The 20,382-nt window shown below is 45.6% G+C and overlaps 7 non-coding genes and 3 pseudogenes across 7 annotated transcripts; all 10 read left to right on the top strand.

The window, feature by feature from the left end:
- Window positions 1-2,502: 2,502 nt before the first annotated feature.
- Window positions 2,503-2,695, top strand: LOC130310447 (U2 spliceosomal RNA). The gene has a single exon (XR_008858968.1). It is a non-coding gene; the product is annotated as a U2 spliceosomal RNA (small nuclear RNA).
- A 2,083-nt stretch (window positions 2,696-4,778) lies between these two features.
- LOC130310471 (U2 spliceosomal RNA) lies at window positions 4,779-4,969 on the top strand. Its single transcript, XR_008858983.1, has one exon. It is a non-coding gene; the product is annotated as a U2 spliceosomal RNA (small nuclear RNA).
- Window positions 4,970-7,051: 2,082 nt separating this feature from the next.
- Window positions 7,052-7,211, top strand: LOC130310454 (U2 spliceosomal RNA; annotated as a pseudogene).
- A 694-nt stretch (window positions 7,212-7,905) lies between these two features.
- Window positions 7,906-8,099, top strand: LOC130310446 (U2 spliceosomal RNA). Its single transcript, XR_008858967.1, has one exon. It is a non-coding gene; the product is annotated as a U2 spliceosomal RNA (small nuclear RNA).
- A 2,083-nt stretch (window positions 8,100-10,182) lies between these two features.
- Window positions 10,183-10,347, top strand: LOC130310455 (U2 spliceosomal RNA; annotated as a pseudogene).
- Window positions 10,348-10,844: 497 nt separating this feature from the next.
- Window positions 10,845-11,025, top strand: LOC130310442 (U2 spliceosomal RNA; annotated as a pseudogene).
- A 2,085-nt stretch (window positions 11,026-13,110) lies between these two features.
- On the top strand, window positions 13,111-13,301 carry LOC130310470 (U2 spliceosomal RNA). The gene has a single exon (XR_008858982.1). It is a non-coding gene; the product is annotated as a U2 spliceosomal RNA (small nuclear RNA).
- A 2,083-nt stretch (window positions 13,302-15,384) lies between these two features.
- On the top strand, window positions 15,385-15,575 carry LOC130310469 (U2 spliceosomal RNA). The gene has a single exon (XR_008858981.1). It is a non-coding gene; the product is annotated as a U2 spliceosomal RNA (small nuclear RNA).
- A 2,083-nt stretch (window positions 15,576-17,658) lies between these two features.
- Window positions 17,659-17,849, top strand: LOC130310468 (U2 spliceosomal RNA). The gene has a single exon (XR_008858980.1). It is a non-coding gene; the product is annotated as a U2 spliceosomal RNA (small nuclear RNA).
- Window positions 17,850-19,928: 2,079 nt separating this feature from the next.
- On the top strand, window positions 19,929-20,120 carry LOC130310433 (U2 spliceosomal RNA). Its single transcript, XR_008858958.1, has one exon. It is a non-coding gene; the product is annotated as a U2 spliceosomal RNA (small nuclear RNA).
- The last annotated feature ends 262 nt before the right edge of the window (window positions 20,121-20,382 follow it).

The following is a 20,382-nucleotide window of genomic DNA, read 5'->3' as shown; positions in this document are numbered from 1 at the left end:
TTGGTTGAATGAGAAAGGTAAAGAGTTGATGTATCAAGCAAAACTTGATAAGTTAGAGAAAGATGAGAAATGTTCGAGATATTTCTTTAAAAAAGTTATTGGGAAGAGAGAGGATATGGTAAGAGTGTATGATGATGATGGCTGTCTGGTTAAAGGTAAAGCTGTGTTGGGAGTGGTTAAAAATTTTTATGAAGAGTTGTATGCGGTAAAAGATTGTGAAGAGGACTTGCAGGATGAAGTGTTGAGAGTGCTTGATAAGAGGGTGGATGGTAGTGAATATGGGACTCTGATGAGAGAGATTGGAGAGGAGGAAGTGAAGAGGACTGTGGATAGTATGTCAAGAAATAAAACGCCTGGAGAGGATGGGTTGCCTGTTGAATTTTATGCTTGGATTTGGGATGTTGTGAAGGAAGATTTGGTGGAAGTGTATAGGTATATGTGGAGGAATGAGAGAATGGTGGAAAGTATGAAGAGTGGAGTGGTTGTGTTGATTTATAAGAAAGGTGATGTGAATGATGTGAGGAATTGGAGGCCGATAACTTTGTTGAATGTAGATTATAAGGTGTTTGCTAAAATAATTACAAATAGGATGAGAGATGTGGTTGAGCAGGTGATTGGAGAAGAACAAGTGTGTGGAGTGCCTGGTAGAAGAATAAATGAAAATTTGTGTTTGTTGAGAGATTTGTTATGGGATAGTATGAGTAGGAAACAGGAGGTTAGAGTGATGTCGATAGATTTTGAAAAGGCGTTTGATCGTCTGTCACATAGGTTTTTGTTTAGAGTATTAGTGAGAATGGGATTCCCGGGTGATTTTGTAAATGTTGTAAGGATGCTGTATGATGGAGTATATAGTAAGGTTTTGATAAATGGTTGGATGTCTGAGAAGGTGAAAGTATGTTCTGGTGTAAGGCAGGGTTGTCCGTTGTCCCCTATGGCTTTTATATGTGCTATGGAGCCATTATTAGAGATGTTGCGGCGGGATAAGTGTGTTAGAGGGTTAAAAATTCCAGGGAGTGGTGGGAGAGAAGTCAAAGTTTTGGCCTACATGGATGATGTGTGTATTTTGGGAGAGTCTGTGGCTGTTATGAGAAGGGCAAAGTTACTAGTTGGATTGTTTTGTGGAGCGTCTGGGTTTAAGGTGAATTGGGACAAAAGTGAGTATAAATGTTTTGGTAGTATGCAAGGAAGTGAGGATGTGGGTATGAAGAATATTGAAGGTGGTATTCAGGTTTTAGGTGTTAAAATGGATGAAAGATTGGATGGGAGAGAAAGTTGGGATGATGTGGAGAAGAGAGTGTCCAAAAAATTGAGTCTTTGGAGGTTGAGAGATTTGTCTATGGTTGGGAAAGTGCTGGTTGTGAAAAGTGTAATATTGCCTATTTTATTGTATGTGGCAATAGTGTTTCCGCCAAGTTATATGGTTTTAAGGAAGTTAAAAAGAATTTTGTTTGTGTTTTTTTGGGGTACAAAAGTGGAAAGAGTGAGGAGAGAAGTTGTGATGAAGGATGGTAGTAAGGGTGGAATGGGATTTCCAAATCTAGATGTGTATTTGGGGGTGAATGTGGTGTTTGCGGTTAGAAGGATGATGAGAGGAGAAAAGAATTTTGCATGTATGTTGAGATATTTAGGTGGGCGTGTGTTATGCAAATTAGGTTGGCTGGAGAGAGATTTGAGAGTGCCTTATGCGTTTGTGTGCCCGAGTTGGTATTTGTATGTGGAAAAGTTTTTGGAGAGTTATAGGTTGATTGGTGTGAGAAAGGAGTTGTTTGAAAGTAAGAAGAATGTGTTTGGGTATGTCGCCGCAAGTGAGGTGGAGTGTCCGATTAATATGGTAAGAGGCCAGGATGTGTCTAAGGTGTGGAAAAGTTTAATGACAGATGGAATATCAAATAGACAGAGAGAGATAGGATGGCAGTGTTTGCATGGAGCCCTACCAGTAAGAGAGTTCCAAAGGAATAGAGGAATTGGAAGGAGTGAAATATGTCCGAGGGAAGATTGTAGTGGGGTTGAAAGTGTGATGCATGTGATTTGGAATTGTGACATGGCTCAGAATGTATGGAGAGGGATAGGTCCGTTGTGTAAGGAGTTGACTGGGATAAATAGGTTGTCATATGAGGTTGTGATGTTTGGTCTTAGTATGATTGGAAGAAAGAATGAAAGGGTGTTGTTTGTGTTATTGGCGATTGTGAAGGAAGTCTTGTGGGATGTTAGAAATTTATATGTGTTTAAGAGAAAAGATGTGACTGTGGAAGGAAGTTTAAGAATGATTCTGGATAGGTTGTACACCGTTTATTTACGTGATAAAAAGAAATTAGGTGAAATAGATGCAGAGGGGATATGGAAATTTTTGAAGTGGAGACATGTTGTAAGGGTGTAATGGTGATGGTATTTGAATTTGTTTTGAATTTGCTTTGAACAAATAAAGAATGACCTAATGATGAGTTAGACTTCACCATGAGTCAAAAATGACGCGTTATCTAAGTGGTGTTTAGTCTAAACCTGAAGGTTTATAAAAAAAAAAAAAAAAAAAAAAAAAAAAAAATCTGTTCTTATCAGTTTAATATCTGATACGTCCCCTATCTGGGGACCATATATTAAATGGATTTTTGAGAACGGGGGCCGATTTCGAAGCTTGCTTCCGTCGCCCTATGCATTGACCCGATATGGCAGTATCTTCGGGTACAGTGCACCACCCCCTTACAGGGTTAAAAAGAAAGATTCCTACTTTCATTGCTACCTGCTTGCTGGCTAGCCAGCTAGCCAGCCCTGTGGGCCTTGCTGCTGCTGCAGCCAAAAAACAAAAGGTGGTGCTGCTGCTGCTGCTTCTGCTGCTTCTGCTTGTGTCTGGCCGCTGTTGGAGCGTCCAGGCACAGGACTTCTGCTGCTGCTGACTAAATGGCCTCCTTAATTGGATCATTTGAGTAGCCAGCACACCTGTGCAGGTAGGGCATGACATGATAGGCAGCTGCCTTGATAGCGGGTGGGTGCTGAATGTTCCTAATTGACAAAATAAGATTAATGCTTATGAAGAAATATAAAATCTCATCCCTTCCCCAATATCGCGCCACACCCCTACCCCTTAATTCCCTGGTTGAACTTGATGGACATATGTCTTTTTTCGACCGTACTAACTATGTAACTATGTAACATAACATGGGGGGGGGGGTCTCCTGGCTGTTCACACAGGTGTGTCATTGCTGTACATTGACCATGCATTGCTTCTGTGGTATTGCAAAGGCAAAGACAAATGCTTCCAGCCATCCATTGCACTAATGGATTGGTCATCAGCTGGCTGTCTATGTCCCGCATCAATATAGACCAAAGTACAGAGGGTTAGGCTATGCTATTGTGCACCTACCTGATGCATCAGAAGGTGCGAGGCCCTTGCTAAATTCTGTGCACAGACTTTGAGATCTATACTTTAGACTGTATCTAAACCTGCTCCAACATGGACTGACATTCTGGCCTACTTTCAGCCGATGCGACTTGTCTGTCGCTGAACAGTCGCTTTTTATGTATTCAGCACCTATGTATAATGTTGTAAAAATGCTCTAGAAGCTAAAGTCGCAGAAATGTCACACATATTTGGCCTGCAACTTTCTGTGCGACAAATTCAGACAGGAAAAATCAGTATAAATCCTTAGAAAATTATCCCCCAGTGTCTCCATCTGCTGGCGGTATTGAATAAGCATTGCTGCACTGATGGGGTATGCATTAGACGAAAAAAAAGAAGAAAAAGAAGAATAATACGCCCAGAAAAGAGGCGAAAAGGAGAAAAACGTAAAAAAACGTGAAAAAAAAGTAAGAGGAAGAGAAGGGAAAAAAAGGTGGAAATGGGTTTAAAAGTGATTTCGGCGGAGAAATATATATATATATATATATATATATATATATATATATATATACGCGCACACACACACATATATATAAACGTATTCTCCGTTGAGATATTGCAGCCGCTGCTGTGTCCAGGCCCAGGAGCCTTAGCACTGTGCTGTGATGTCACTCAATACCACTGACATCACTAGGTGTAAACAACATCTCTCCTTTGCTGTGTATGTGACTATGGAGCTGTTTGGTGATGTCGTCTATTATGGCCTTCATAGAAGCAACAGGAGATTGTTGCATCCATCTAGAACCCTCAGAACTACAGTGCTATGATGTCACTCACTTCCACAGGCCTTGCAGAGTGTAAACAACAACAACCCAGCTTTGTTGTGTATGTAACCATAGGGATTTGTGATGTCACCTAGAACCTTCACAGCAGCGACAGCTTTATGAGGAGCATCAGCACTGCTCTGCCTGAGCAGAACCATCACCGCCATAGGTTGTCAAATAACCCGGGTTTAACCCACACAGGTAAGTCCAATGGGGTGCAGGCATGTCCTCTATGCTTACAGCTTCCCGTGGGTGTTGGTTTGATACCGTTTGGGGACAGCCAAGGAGGCATCTGCAGGCAACAAAGGTAGGTGTGTGCTTGTGTGTGTGTTTCCTATGCAGATCCTAAGCCCAGTGTCACATGCAAGTAGGAGGAGTAAGAAGGGTTCCTGGCAAATCCGGGTTATGGATTGCATTTAAAAAGGCCCCGTGGGAGTGCAATGGGCCCCTGTCTTGCTGCTTAGCAATAATGGTATGGGTTTAGGTTCTGCTGTGTGTACTGGTGGTTGACTGCCCCCCAGCCCAGAGTGTGCATGGAAAATTGTCTGGCAGCCTCCCTGACAGCAAGCAGTGATAGTGCCCATGAAGGGGACCTTGTTGGGCCCGCCCCTTTCACGGTTATCGCTTCTCGGCCTTTTGGCTAAGATCAAGTGTAGTATCTGTTCTTATCAGTTTAATATCTGATACGTCCCCTATCTGGGGACCATATATTAAATGGATTTTTGAGAACGGGGGCCGATTTCGAAGCTTGCTTCCGTCGCCCTATGCATTGACCCGATATGGCAGTATCTTCGGGTACAGTGCACCACCCCCTTACAGGGTTAAAAAGAAAGATTCCTACTTTCATTGCTACCTGCTTGCTGGCTAGCCAGCTAGCCAGCCCTGTGGGCCTTGCTGCTGCTGCAGCCAAAAAACAAAAGGTGGTGCTGCTGCTGCTGCTTCTGCTGCTTCTGCTTGTGTCTGGCCGCTGTTGGAGCGTCCAGGCACAGGACTTCTGCTGCTGCTGACTAAATGGCCTCCTTAATTGGATCATTTGAGTAGCCAGCACACCTGTGCAGGTAGGGCATGACATGATAGGCAGCTGCCTTGATAGCGGGTGGGTGCTGAATGTTCCTAATTGACAAAATAAGATTAATGCTTATGAAGAAATATAAAATCTCATCCCTTCCCCAATATCGCGCCACACCCCTACCCCTTAATTCCCTGGTTGAACTTGATGGACATATGTCTTTTTTCGACCGTACTAACTATGTAACTATGTAACATAACATGGGGGGGGGGTCTCCTGGCTGTTCACACAGGTGTGTCATTGCTGTACATTGACCATGCATTGCTTCTGTGGTATTGCAAAGGCAAAGACAAATGCTTCCAGCCATCCATTGCACTAATGGATTGGTCATCAGCTGGCTGTCTATGTCCCGCATCAATATAGACCAAAGTACAGAGGGTTAGGCTATGCTATTGTGCACCTACCTGATGCATCAGAAGGTGCGAGGCCCTTGCTAAATTCTGTGCACAGACTTTGAGATCTATACTTTAGACTGTATCTAAACCTGCTCCAACATGGACTGACATTCTGGCCTACTTTCAGCCGATGCGACTTGTCTGTCGCTGAACAGTCGCTTTTTATGTATTCAGCACCTATGTATAATGTTGTAAAAATGCTCTAGAAGCTAAAGTCGCAGAAATGTCACACATATTTGGCCTGCAACTTTCTGTGCGACAAATTCAGACAGGAAAAATCAGTATAAATCCTTAGAAAATTATCCCCCAGTGTCTCCATCTGCTGGCGGTATTGAATAAGCATTGCTGCACTGATGGGGTATGCATTAGACGAAAAAAAAGAAGAAAAAGAAGAATAATACGCCCAGAAAAGAGGCGAAAAGGAGAAAAACGTAAAAAAACGTGAAAAAAAAGTAAGAGGAAGAGAAGGGAAAAAAAGGTGGAAATGGGTTTAAAAGTGATTTCGGCGGAGAAATATATATATATATATATATATATATATATATATATATATATACGCGCACACACACACATATATATAAACGTATTCTCCGTTGAGATATTGCAGCCGCTGCTGTGTCCAGGCCCAGGAGCCTTAGCACTGTGCTGTGATGTCACTCAATACCACTGACATCACTAGGTGTAAACAACATCTCTCCTTTGCTGTGTATGTGACTATGGAGCTGTTTGGTGATGTCGTCTATTATGGCCTTCATAGAAGCAACAGGAGATTGTTGCATCCATCTAGAACCCTCAGAACTACAGTGCTATGATGTCACTCACTTCCACAGGCCTTGCAGAGTGTAAACAACAACAACCCAGCTTTGTTGTGTATGTAACCATAGGGATTTGTGATGTCACCTAGAACCTTCACAGCAGCGACAGCTTTATGAGGAGCATCAGCACTGCTCTGCCTGAGCAGAACCATCACCGCCATAGGTTGTCAAATAACCCGGGTTTAACCCACACAGGTAAGTCCAATGGGGTGCAGGCATGTCCTCTATGCTTACAGCTTCCCGTGGGTGTTGGTTTGATACCGTTTGGGGACAGCCAAGGAGGCATCTGCAGGCAACAAAGGTAGGTGTGTGCTTGTGTGTGTGTTTCCTATGCAGATCCTAAGCCCAGTGTCACATGCAAGTAGGAGGAGTAAGAAGGGTTCCTGGCAAATCCGGGTTATGGATTGCATTTAAAAAGGCCCCGTGGGAGTGCAATGGGCCCCTGTCTTGCTGCTTAGCAATAATGGTATGGGTTTAGGTTCTGCTGTGTGTACTGGTGGTTGACTGCCCCCCAGCCCAGAGTGTGCATGGAAAATTGTCTGGCAGCCTCCCTGACAGCAAGCAGTGATAGTGCCCATGAAGGGGACCTTGTTGGGCCCGCCCCTTTCACGGTTATCGCTTCTCGGCCTTTTGGCTAAGATCAAGTGTAGTATCTGTTCTTATCAGTTTTCATGCTGGTGGGGATGGGTGCTGCATGGAGGATGCAGGCGTACCGGGGCTTTCCGGGGCTGGTTCTGAGGAATCAGCTCGACGGCTGCCCCGATGTGACCTGTTCCCTCCGGGTCTCGCCATGAGGCTGAGAGGGTCTAGAGCCGAGGTACTTTTGTGCCTCGGGGAGTGGTGACCCCGAGGTGCCGAAACTCACTGGGAGAATAGACTCACTGAGTTGAAGCACGGGCACCATAATCTCTTCACCTTGTGGCACTCACCTCTTGATTCCCGGCCTTCTGGCTAGGATCAGAGAAATTTTTATAGATCCGGCCGGATGTCCGGGCAGTATATCTGCACACATTCACTTATTTATTTCTTTTTTGTCTCACTGTGTCACTTTTTGCGTGTTGTGTGTTCACAGGATTTGTCAGGATGCGGTAGCCCTTCTGGGTGTCCCTCCTGGCGGTCTAGGGGAGGTGTGTGTGGCCATTAGGTTCCGCACCTCCCTGCAAACACCCCGGGTACTCCTGCTTTGGCAGGGTACCTACCGTAATCGGCTCTGCGGGCAGATACCTTGGCCAACGCCAAGGGGGATGCCGGGAGCATTTGTGGTCCCCTAGTAGCTTCGGCGAAAAGGGACATCGAACCTGGAACCTCGCAGGTACCTTTTGGTCCGGAGGCGAAGGGTAAGGTTTGTTGGGGGGCCTCTCTCCTATCGGAGAAGGGCTTGCGATAGACCGCATCCTTTGTGCACGTTTTTTTTAGTGTAACACGTTTGCACTTTTTCTTGCACTTTGGGTGAATCGAAAGCACGTTCCTCGGCTTTAAAAAAAAAAAAAAAAAAAAAAAAAAAAAAAATCTGTTCTTATCAGTTTAATATCTGATACGTCCCCTATCTGGGGACCATATATTAAATGGATTTTTGAGAACGGGGGCCGATTTCGAAGCTTGCTTCCGTCGCCCTATGCATTGACCCGATATGGCAGTATCTTCGGGTACAGTGCACCACCCCCTTACAGGGTTAAAAAGAAAGATTCCTACTTTCATTGCTACCTGCTTGCTGGCTAGCCAGCTAGCCAGCCCTGTGGGCCTTGCTGCTGCTGCAGCCAAAAAACAAAAGGTGGTGCTGCTGCTGCTGCTTCTGCTGCTTCTGCTTGTGTCTGGCCGCTGTTGGAGCGTCCAGGCACAGGACTTCTGCTGCTGCTGACTAAATGGCCTCCTTAATTGGATCATTTGAGTAGCCAGCACACCTGTGCAGGTAGGGCATGACATGATAGGCAGCTGCCTTGATAGCGGGTGGGTGCTGAATGTTCCTAATTGACAAAATAAGATTAATGCTTATGAAGAAATATAAAATCTCATCCCTTCCCCAATATCGCGCCACACCCCTACCCCTTAATTCCCTGGTTGAACTTGATGGACATATGTCTTTTTTCGACCGTACTAACTATGTAACTATGTAACATAACATGGGGGGGGGGTCTCCTGGCTGTTCACACAGGTGTGTCATTGCTGTACATTGACCATGCATTGCTTCTGTGGTATTGCAAAGGCAAAGACAAATGCTTCCAGCCATCCATTGCACTAATGGATTGGTCATCAGCTGGCTGTCTATGTCCCGCATCAATATAGACCAAAGTACAGAGGGTTAGGCTATGCTATTGTGCACCTACCTGATGCATCAGAAGGTGCGAGGCCCTTGCTAAATTCTGTGCACAGACTTTGAGATCTATACTTTAGACTGTATCTAAACCTGCTCCAACATGGACTGACATTCTGGCCTACTTTCAGCCGATGCGACTTGTCTGTCGCTGAACAGTCGCTTTTTATGTATTCAGCACCTATGTATAATGTTGTAAAAATGCTCTAGAAGCTAAAGTCGCAGAAATGTCACACATATTTGGCCTGCAACTTTCTGTGCGACAAATTCAGACAGGAAAAATCAGTATAAATCCTTAGAAAATTATCCCCCCCCAGTGTCTCCATCTGCTGGCGGTATTGAATAAGCATTGCTGCACTGATGGGGTATGCATTAGACGAAAAAAAAGAAGAAAAAGAAGAATAATACGCCCAGAAAAGAGGCGAAAAGGAGAAAAACGTAAAAAAACGTGAAAAAAAAGTAAGAGGAAGAGAAGGGAAAAAAAGGTGGAAATGGGTTTAAAAGTGATTTCGGCGGAGAAATATATATATATATATATATATATATATATATATATATATACGCGCACACACACACATATATATAAACGTATTCTCCGTTGAGATATTGCAGCCGCTGCTGTGTCCAGGCCCAGGAGCCTTAGCACTGTGCTGTGATGTCACTCAATACCACTGACATCACTAGGTGTAAACAACATCTCTCCTTTGCTGTGTATGTGACTATGGAGCTGTTTGGTGATGTCGTCTATTATGGCCTTCATAGAAGCAACAGGAGATTGTTGCATCCATCTAGAACCCTCAGAACTACAGTGCTATGATGTCACTCACTTCCACAGGCCTTGCAGAGTGTAAACAACAACAACCCAGCTTTGTTGTGTATGTAACCATAGGGATTTGTGATGTCACCTAGAACCTTCACAGCAGCGACAGCTTTATGAGGAGCATCAGCACTGCTCTGCCTGAGCAGAACCATCACCGCCATAGGTTGTCAAATAACCCGGGTTTAACCCACACAGGTAAGTCCAATGGGGTGCAGGCATGTCCTCTATGCTTACAGCTTCCCGTGGGTGTTGGTTTGATACCGTTTGGGGACAGCCAAGGAGGCATCTGCAGGCAACAAAGGTAGGTGTGTGCTTGTGTGTGTGTTTCCTATGCAGATCCTAAGCCCAGTGTCACATGCAAGTAGGAGGAGTAAGAAGGGTTCCTGGCAAATCCGGGTTATGGATTGCATTTAAAAAGGCCCCGTGGGAGTGCAATGGGCCCCTGTCTTGCTGCTTAGCAATAATGGTATGGGTTTAGGTTCTGCTGTGTGTACTGGTGGTTGACTGCCCCCCAGCCCAGAGTGTGCATGGAAAATTGTCTGGCAGCCTCCCTGACAGCAAGCAGTGATAGTGCCCATGAAGGGGACCTTGTTGGGCCCGCCCCTTTCACGGTTATCGCTTCTCGGCCTTTTGGCTAAGATCAAGTGTAGTATCTGTTCTTACCGAAACTCACTGGGAGAATAGACTCACTGAGTTGAAGCACGGGCACCATAATCTCTTCACCTTGTGGCACTCACCTCTTGATTCCCGGCCTTCTGGCTAGGATCAGAGAAATTTTTATAGATCCGGCCGGATGTCCGGGCAGTATATCTGCACACATTCACTTATTTATTTCTTTTTTGTCTCACTGTGTCACTTTTTGCGTGTTGTGTGTTCACAGGATTTGTCAGGATGCGGTAGCCCTTCTGGGTGTCCCTCCTGGCGGTCTAGGGGAGGTGTGTGTGGCCATTAGGTTCCGCACCTCCCTGCAAACACCCCGGGTACTCCTGCTTTGGCAGGGTACCTACCGTAATCGGCTCTGCGGGCAGATACCTTGGCCAACGCCAAGGGGGATGCCGGGAGCATTTGTGGTCCCCTAGTAGCTTCGGCGAAAAGGGACATCGAACCTGGAACCTCGCAGGTACCTTTTGGTCCGGAGGCGAAGGGTAAGGTTTGTTGGGGGGCCTCTCTCCTATCGGAGAAGGGCTTGCGATAGACCGCATCCTTTGTGCACGTTTTTTTTAGTGTAACACGTTTGCACTTTTTCTTGCACTTTGGGTGAATCGAAAGCACGTTCCTCGGCTTTAGATAAAAAAAAAAAAAAATCTGTTCTTATCAGTTTAATATCTGATACGTCCCCTATCTGGGGACCATATATTAAATGGATTTTTGAGAACGGGGGCCGATTTCGAAGCTTGCTTCCGTCGCCCTATGCATTGACCCGATATGGCAGTATCTTCGGGTACAGTGCACCACCCCCTTACAGGGTTAAAAAGAAAGATTCCTACTTTCATTGCTACCTGCTTGCTGGCTAGCCAGCTAGCCAGCCCTGTGGGCCTTGCTGCTGCTGCAGCCAAAAAACAAAAGGTGGTGCTGCTGCTGCTGCTTCTGCTGCTTCTGCTTGTGTCTGGCCGCTGTTGGAGCGTCCAGGCACAGGACTTCTGCTGCTGCTGACTAAATGGCCTCCTTAATTGGATCATTTGAGTAGCCAGCACACCTGTGTAGGTAGGGCATGACATGATAGGCAGCTGCCTTGATAGCGGGTGGGTGCTGAATGTTCCTAATTGACAAAATAAGATTAATGCTTATGAAGAAATATAAAATCTCATCCCTTCCCCAATATCGCGCCACACCCCTACCCCTTAATTCCCTGGTTGAACTTGATGGACATATGTCTTTTTTCGACCGTACTAACTATGTAACTATGTAACATAACATGGGGGGGGGTCTCCTGGCTGTTCACACAGGTGTGTCATTGCTGTACATTGACCATGCATTGCTTCTGTGGTATTGCAAAGGCAAAGACAAATGCTTCCAGCCATCCATTGCACTAATGGATTGGTCATCAGCTGGCTGTCTATGTCCCGCATCAATATAGACCAAAGTACAGAGGGTTAGGCTATGCTATTGTGCACCTACCTGATGCATCAGAAGGTGCGAGGCCCTTGCTAAATTCTGTGCACAGACTTTGAGATCTATACTTTAGACTGTATCTAAACCTGCTCCAACATGGACTGACATTCTGGCCTACTTTCAGCCGATGCGACTTGTCTGTCGCTGAACAGTCGCTTTTTATGTATTCAGCACCTATGTATAATGTTGTAAAAATGCTCTAGAAGCTAAAGTCGCAGAAATGTCACACATATTTGGCCTGCAACTTTCTGTGCGACAAATTCAGACAGGAAAAATCAGTATAAATCCTTAGAAAATTATCCCCCAGTGTCTCCATCTGCTGGCGGTATTGAATAAGCATTGCTGCACTGATGGGGTATGCATTAGACGAAAAAAAAGAAGAAAAAGAAGAATAATACGCCCAGAAAAGAGGCGAAAAGGAGAAAAACGTAAAAAAACGTGAAAAAAAAGTAAGAGGAAGAGAAGGGAAAAAAAGGTGGAAATGGGTTTAAAAGTGATTTCGGCGGAGAAATATATATATATATATATATATATATATATATATATATATATATATACGCGCACACACACACATATATATAAACGTATTCTCCGTTGAGATATTGCAGCCGCTGCTGTGTCCAGGCCCAGGAGCCTTAGCACTGTGCTGTGATGTCACTCAATACCACTGACATCACTAGGTGTAAACAACATCTCTCCTTTGCTGTGTATGTGACTATGGAGCTGTTTGGTGATGTCGTCTATTATGGCCTTCATAGAAGCAACAGGAGATTGTTGCATCCATCTAGAACCCTCAGAACTACAGTGCTATGATGTCACTCACTTCCACAGGCCTTGCAGAGTGTAAACAACAACAACCCAGCTTTGTTGTGTATGTAACCATAGGGATTTGTGATGTCACCTAGAACCTTCACAGCAGCGACAGCTTTATGAGGAGCATCAGCACTGCTCTGCCTGAGCAGAACCATCACCGCCATAGGTTGTCAAATAACCCGGGTTTAACCCACACAGGTAAGTCCAATGGGGTGCAGGCATGTCCTCTATGCTTACAGCTTCCCGTGGGTGTTGGTTTGATACCGTTTGGGGACAGCCAAGGAGGCATCTGCAGGCAACAAAGGTAGGTGTGTGCTTGTGTGTGTGTTTCCTATGCAGATCCTAAGCCCAGTGTCACATGCAAGTAGGAGGAGTAAGAAGGGTTCCTGGCAAATCCGGGTTATGGATTGCATTTAAAAAGGCCCCGTGGGAGTGCAATGGGCCCCTGTCTTGCTGCTTAGCAATAATGGTATGGGTTTAGGTTCTGCTGTGTGTACTGGTGGTTGACTGCCCCCCAGCCCAGAGTGTGCATGGAAAATTGTCTGGCAGCCTCCCTGACAGCAAGCAGTGATAGTGCCCATGAAGGGGACCTTGTTGGGCCCGCCCCTTTCACGGTTATCGCTTCTCGGCCTTTTGGCTAAGATCAAGTGTAGTATCTGTTCTTATCAGTTTAATATCTGATACGTCCCCTATCTGGGGACCATATATTAAATGGATTTTTGAGAACGGGGGCCGATTTCGAAGCTTGCTTCCGTCGCCCTATGCATTGACCCGATATGGCAGTATCTTCGGGTACAGTGCACCACCCCCTTACAGGGTTAAAAAGAAAGATTCCTACTTTCATTGCTACCTGCTTGCTGGCTAGCCAGCTAGCCAGCCCTGTGGGCCTTGCTGCTGCTGCAGCCAAAAAACAAAAGGTGGTGCTGCTGCTGCTGCTTCTGCTGCTTCTGCTTGTGTCTGGCCGCTGTTGGAGCGTCCAGGCACAGGACTTCTGCTGCTGCTGACTAAATGGCCTCCTTAATTGGATCATTTGAGTAGCCAGCACACCTGTGCAGGTAGGGCATGACATGATAGGCAGCTGCCTTGATAGCGGGTGGGTGCTGAATGTTCCTAATTGACAAAATAAGATTAATGCTTATGAAGAAATATAAAATCTCATCCCTTCCCCAATATCGCGCCACACCCCTACCCCTTAATTCCCTGGTTGAACTTGATGGACATATGTCTTTTTTCGACCGTACTAACTATGTAACTATGTAACATAACATGGGGGGGGGGTCTCCTGGCTGTTCACACAGGTGTGTCATTGCTGTACATTGACCATGCATTGCTTCTGTGGTATTGCAAAGGCAAAGACAAATGCTTCCAGCCATCCATTGCACTAATGGATTGGTCATCAGCTGGCTGTCTATGTCCCGCATCAATATAGACCAAAGTACAGAGGGTTAGGCTATGCTATTGTGCACCTACCTGATGCATCAGAAGGTGCGAGGCCCTTGCTAAATTCTGTGCACAGACTTTGAGATCTATACTTTAGACTGTATCTAAACCTGCTCCAACATGGACTGACATTCTGGCCTACTTTCAGCCGATGCGACTTGTCTGTCGCTGAACAGTCGCTTTTTATGTATTCAGCACCTATGTATAATGTTGTAAAAATGCTCTAGAAGCTAAAGTCGCAGAAATGTCACACATATTTGGCCTGCAACTTTCTGTGCGACAAATTCAGACAGGAAAAATCAGTATAAATCCTTAGAAAATTATCCCCCAGTGTCTCCATCTGCTGGCGGTATTGAATAAGCATTGCTGCACTGATGGGGTATGCATTAGACGAAAAAAAAGAAGAAAAAGAAGAATAATACGCCCAGAAAATAGGCGAAAAGGAGAAAAACGTAAAAAAACGTGAAAAAAAAGTAAGAGGAAGAGAAGGGAAAAAAAGGTGGAAATGGGTTTAAAAGTGATTTCGGCGGAGAATATATATATATATATATATATATATATATATATATATATATATACGCGCACACACACACATATATATAAACGTATTCTCCGTTGAGATATTGCAGCCGCTGCTGTGTCCAGGCCCAGGAGCCTTAGCACTGTGCTGTGATGTCACTCAATACCACTGACATCACTAGGTGTAAACAACATCTCTCCTTTGCTGTGTATGTGACTATGGAGCTGTTTGGTGATGTCGTCTATTATGGCCTTCATAGAAGCAACAGGAGATTGTTGCATCCATCTAGAACCCTCAGAACTACAGTGCTATGATGTCACTCACTTCCACAGGCCTTGCAGAGTGTAAACAACAACAACCCAGCTTTGTTGTGTATGTAACCATAGGGATTTGTGATGTCACCTAGAACCTTCACAGCAGCGACAGCTTTATGAGGAGCATCAGCACTGCTCTGCCTGAGCAGAACCATCACCGCCATAGGTTGTCAAATAACCCGGGTTTAACCCACACAGGTAAGTCCAATGGGGTGCAGGCATGTCCTCTATGCTTACAGCTTCCCGTGGGTGTTGGTTTGATACCGTTTGGGGACAGCCAAGGAGGCATCTGCAGGCAACAAAGGTAGGTGTGTGCTTGTGTGTGTGTTTCCTATGCAGATCCTAAGCCCAGTGTCACATGCAAGTAGGAGGAGTAAGAAGGGTTCCTGGCAAATCCGGGTTATGGATTGCATTTAAAAAGGCCCCGTGGGAGTGCAATGGGCCCCTGTCTTGCTGCTTAGCAATAATGGTATGGGTTTAGGTTCTGCTGTGTGTACTGGTGGTTGACTGCCCCCCAGCCCAGAGTGTGCATGGAAAATTGTCTGGCAGCCTCCCTGACAGCAAGCAGTGATAGTGCCCATGAAGGGGACCTTGTTGGGCCCGCCCCTTTCACGGTTATCGCTTCTCGGCCTTTTGGCTAAGATCAAGTGTAGTATCTGTTCTTATCAGTTTAATATCTGATACGTCCCCTATCTGGGGACCATATATTAAATGGATTTTTGAGAACGGGGGCCGATTTCGAAGCTTGCTTCCGTCGCCCTATGCATTGACCCGATATGGCAGTATCTTCGGGTACAGTGCACCACCCCCTTACAGGGTTAAAAAGAAAGATTCCTACTTTCATTGCTACCTGCTTGCTGGCTAGCCAGCTAGCCAGCCCTGTGGGCCTTGCTGCTGCTGCAGCCAAAAAACAAAAGGTGGTGCTGCTGCTGCTGCTTCTGCTGCTTCTGCTTGTGTCTGGCCGCTGTTGGAGCGTCCAGGCACAGGACTTCTGGTGCTGCTGACTAAATGGCCTCCTTAATTGGATCATTTGAGTAGCCAGCACACCTGTGCAGGTAGGGCATGACATGATATAGGCAGCTGCCTTGATAGCGGGTGGGTGCTGAATGTTCCTAATTGACAAAATAAGATTAATGCTTATGAAGAAATATAAAATCTCATCCCTTCCCCAATATCGCGCCACACCCCTACCCCTTAATTCCCTGGTTGAAACTTGATGGACATATGTCTTTTTTCGACCGTACTAACTATGTAACTATGTAACATAACATGGGGGGGGGGGTCTCCTGGCTGTTCACACAGGGTGTGTCATTGCTGTACATTGACCATGCATTGCTTCTGTGGTATTGCAAAGGCAAAGACAAATGCTTCAGCCATCCATTGCACTAATGGATTGGTCATCAGCTGGCTGTCTATGTCCCGCATCAATATAGACCAAAGTACAGAGGGTTAGGCTATGCTATTGTGCACCTACCTGATGCATCAGAAGGTGCGAGGCCCTTGCTAAATTCTGTGCACAGACTTTGAGATCTATACTTTAGACTGTATCTAAACCTGCTCCAACATGGACTGACATTCTGGCCTACTTTCAGCCGATGCGACTTGTCTGTCGCTGAACAGTCGCTTTTTATGTATTCAGCACCTATGTATAATGTTGTAAAAATGCTCTAGAAGCTAAAGTCGCAGAAATGTCACACATATTTGGCCTGCAACTTTCTGTGCGACAAATTCAGACAGGAAAAATCAGTATAAATCCTTAGAAAATTATCCCCCAGTGTCTCCATCTGCTGGCGGTATTGAATAAGCATTGCTGCACTGATGGGGGTATGCATTAGACGAAAAAAAAGAAGAAAAAGAAGAATAATACGCCCAGAAAGAGGCGAAAAGGAGAAAAACGTAAAAAAAACGTGAAAAAAAGTAAGAGGAAGAGAAGGGAAAAAAAGGTGGAAATGGGTTTAAAAGTGATTTCGGCGGAGAAATATATATATATATATAAATATATATATATATATATATATACGCGCACACACACACATATATATAAACGTATTCTCCGTTGAGATATTGCAGCCGCTGCTGTGTCCAGGCCCAGGAGCCTTAGCACTGTGCTGTGATGTCACTCAATACCACTGACATCACTAGGTGTAAACAACATCTCTCCTTTGCTGTGTATGTGACTATGGAGCTGTTTGGTGATGTCGTCTATTATGGCCTTCATAGAAGCAACAGGAGATTGTTGCATCCATCTAGAACCCTCAGAACTACAGTGCTATGATGTCACTCACTTCCACAGGCCTTGCAGAGTGTAAACAACAACAACCCAGCTTTGTTGTGTATGTAACCATAGGGATTTGTGATGTCACCTAGAACCTTCACAGCAGCGACAGCTTTATGAGGAGCATCAGCACTGCTCTGCCTGAGCAGAACCATCACCGCCATAGGTTGTCAAATAACCCGGGTTTAACCCACACAGGTAAGTCCAATGGGGTGCAGGCATGTCCTCTATGCTTACAGCTTCCCGTGGGTGTTGGTTTGATACCGTTTGGGGACAGCCAAGGAGGCATCTGCAGGCAACAAAGGTAGGTGTGTGCTTGTGTGTGTGTTTCCTATGCAGATCCTAAGCCCAGTGTCACATGCAAGTAGGAGGAGTAAGAAGGGTTCCTGGCAAATCCGGGTTATGGATTGCATTTAAAAAGGCCCCGTGGGAGTGCAATGGGCCCCTGTCTTGCTGCTTAGCAATAATGGTATGGGTTTAGGTTCTGCTGTGTGTACTGGTGGTTGACTGCCCCCAAGCCCAGAGTGTGCATGGAAAATTGTCTGGCAGCCTCCTGACAGCAAGCAGTGATAGTGCCCATGAAGGGGACCTTGTTGGGCCCGCCCCTTTCACGGTTATCGCTTCTCGGCCTTTTGGCTAAGATCAAGTGTAGTATCTGTTCTTATCAGTTTAATATCTGATACGTCCCCTATCTGGGGACCATATATTAAATGGATTTTTGAGAACGGGGGCCGATTTCGAAGCTTGCTTCCGTCGCCCTATGCATTGACCCGATATGGCAGTATCTTCGGGTACAGTGCACCACCCCCCTTACAGGGTTAAAAAGAAAGATTCCTACTTTCATTGCTACCTGCTTGCTGGCTAGCCAGCTAGCCAGCCCTGTGGGCCTTGCTGCTGCTGCAGCCAAAAACAAAAGGTGGTGCTGCTGCTGCTGCTTCTGCTGCTTCTGCTTGTGTCTGGCCGCTGTTGGAGCGTCCAGGCACAGGACTTCTGCTGCTGCTGACTAAATGGCCTCCTTAATTGGATCATTTGAGTAGCCAGCACACCTGTGCAGGTAGGGCATGACATGATAGGCAGCTGCCTTGATAGCGGGTGGGTGCTGAATGTTCCTAATTGACAAAATAAGATTAATGCTTATGAAGAAATATAAAATCTCATCCCTTCCCCAATATCGCGCCACACCCCTACCCCTTAATTCCCTGGTTGAACTTGATGGACATATGTCTTTTTTCGACCGTACTAACTATGTAACTATGTAACATAACATGGGGGGGGGGGTCTCCTGGCTGTTCACACAGGTGTGTCATTGCTGTACATTGACCATGCATTGCTTCTGTGGTATTGCAAAGGCAAAGACAAATGCTTCCAGCCATCCATTGCACTAATGGATTGGTCATCAGCTGGCTGTCTATGTCCCGCATCAATATAGACCAAAGTACAGAGGGTTAGGCTATGCTATTGTGCACCTACCTGATGCATCAGAAGGTGCGAGGCCCTTGCTAAATTCTGTGCACAGACTTTGAGATCTATACTTTAGACTGTATCTAAACCTGCTCCAACATGGACTGACATTCTGGCCTACTTTCAGCCGATGCGACTTGTCTGTCGCTGAACAGTCGCTTTTTATGTATTCAGCACCTATGTATAATGTTGTAAAAATGCTCTAGAAGCTAAAGTCGCAGAAATGTCACACATATTTGGCCTGCAACTTTCTGTGCGACAAATTCAGACAGGAAAAATCAGTATAAATCCTTAGAAAATTATCCCCCAGTGTCTCCATCTGCTGGCGGTATTGAAAAAGCATTGCTGCACTGATGGGGTATGCATTAGACGAAAAAAAGAAGAAAAGAAGAATAATACGTCCAGAAAAGAGGCGAAAAGGAGAAAAACGTAAAAAAACGTGAAAAAAAAGTAAGAGGAAGAGAAGGGAAAAAAAGGTGGAAATGGGTTTAAAAGTGATTTCGGCGGAGAAATATATATATATATATATATATATATATATATATATATATATACGCGCACACACACACATATATATAAACGTATTCTCCGTTGAGATATTGCAGCCGCTGCTGTGTCCAGGCCCAGGAGCCTTAGCACTGTGCTGTGATGTCACTCAATACCACTGACATCACTAGGTGTAAACAACATCTCTCCTTTGCTGTGTATGTGACTATGGAGCTGTTGGTGATGTCGTCTATTATGGCCTTCATAGAAGCAACAGGAGATTGTTGCATCCATCTAGAACCCTCAGAACTACAGTGCTATGATGTCACTCACTTCCACAGGCCTTGCAGAGTGTAAACAACAACAACCCAGCTTTGTTGTGTATGTAACCATAGGGATTTGTGATGTCACCTAGAACCTTCACAGCAGCGACAGCTTTATGAGGAGCATCAGCACTGCTCTGCCTGAGCAGAACCATCACCGCCATAGGTTGTCAAATAACCCGGGTTTAAACCCACACAGGTAAGTCCAATGGGGTGCAGGCATGTCCTCTATGCTTACAGCTTCCCGTGGGTGTTGGTTTGATACCGTTTGGGGACAGCCAAGGAGGCATCTGCAGGCAACAAAGGTAGGTGTGTGCTTGTGTGTGTGTTTCCTATGCAGATCCTAAGCCCAGTGTCACATGCAAGTAGGAGGAGTAAGAAGGGTTCCTGGCAAATCCGGGTTATGGATTGCATTTAAAAGGCCCCGTGGGAGTGCAATGGGCCCCTGTCTTGCTGCTTAGCAATAATGGTATGGGTTTAGGTTCTGCTGTGTGTACTGGTGGTTGACTGCCCCCCAGCCCAGAGTGTGCATGGAAAATTGTCTGGCAGCCTCCCTGACAGCAAGCAGTGATAGTGCCATGAAGGGGACCTTGTTGGGCCCGCCCCTTTCACGGTTATCGCTTCTCGGCCTTTTGGCTAAGATCAAGTGTAGTATCTGTTCTTATCAGTTTAATATCTGATACGTCCCCCTATCTGGGGACCATATATTAAATGGATTTTTGAGAACGGGGGCCGATTTCGAAGCTTGCTTCCGTCGCCCTATGCATTGACCCGATATGGCAGTATCTTCGGGTACAGTGCACCACCCCCTTACAGGGTTAAAAAGAAAGATTCCTACTTTCATTGCTACCCTGCTTGCTGGCTAGCCAGCTAGCCAGCCCTGTGGGCCTTGCTGCTGCTGCAGCCAAAAAACAAAAGGTGGTGCTGCTGCTGCTGCTTCTGCTGCTTCTGCTTGTGTCTGGCCGCTGTTGGAGCGTCCAGGCACAGGACTTCTGCTGCTGCTGACTAAATGGCCTCCTTAATTGGATCATTTGAGTAGCCAGCACACCTGTGCAGGTAGGGCATGACAT

Source organism: Hyla sarda, unplaced genomic scaffold (genome assembly GCF_029499605.1).
Source record: "Hyla sarda isolate aHylSar1 unplaced genomic scaffold, aHylSar1.hap1 scaffold_157, whole genome shotgun sequence".
NCBI lineage: Eukaryota > Metazoa > Chordata > Amphibia > Anura > Hylidae > Hyla > Hyla sarda.
This window is presented reverse-complemented; position numbering and strand designations above follow the sequence as displayed.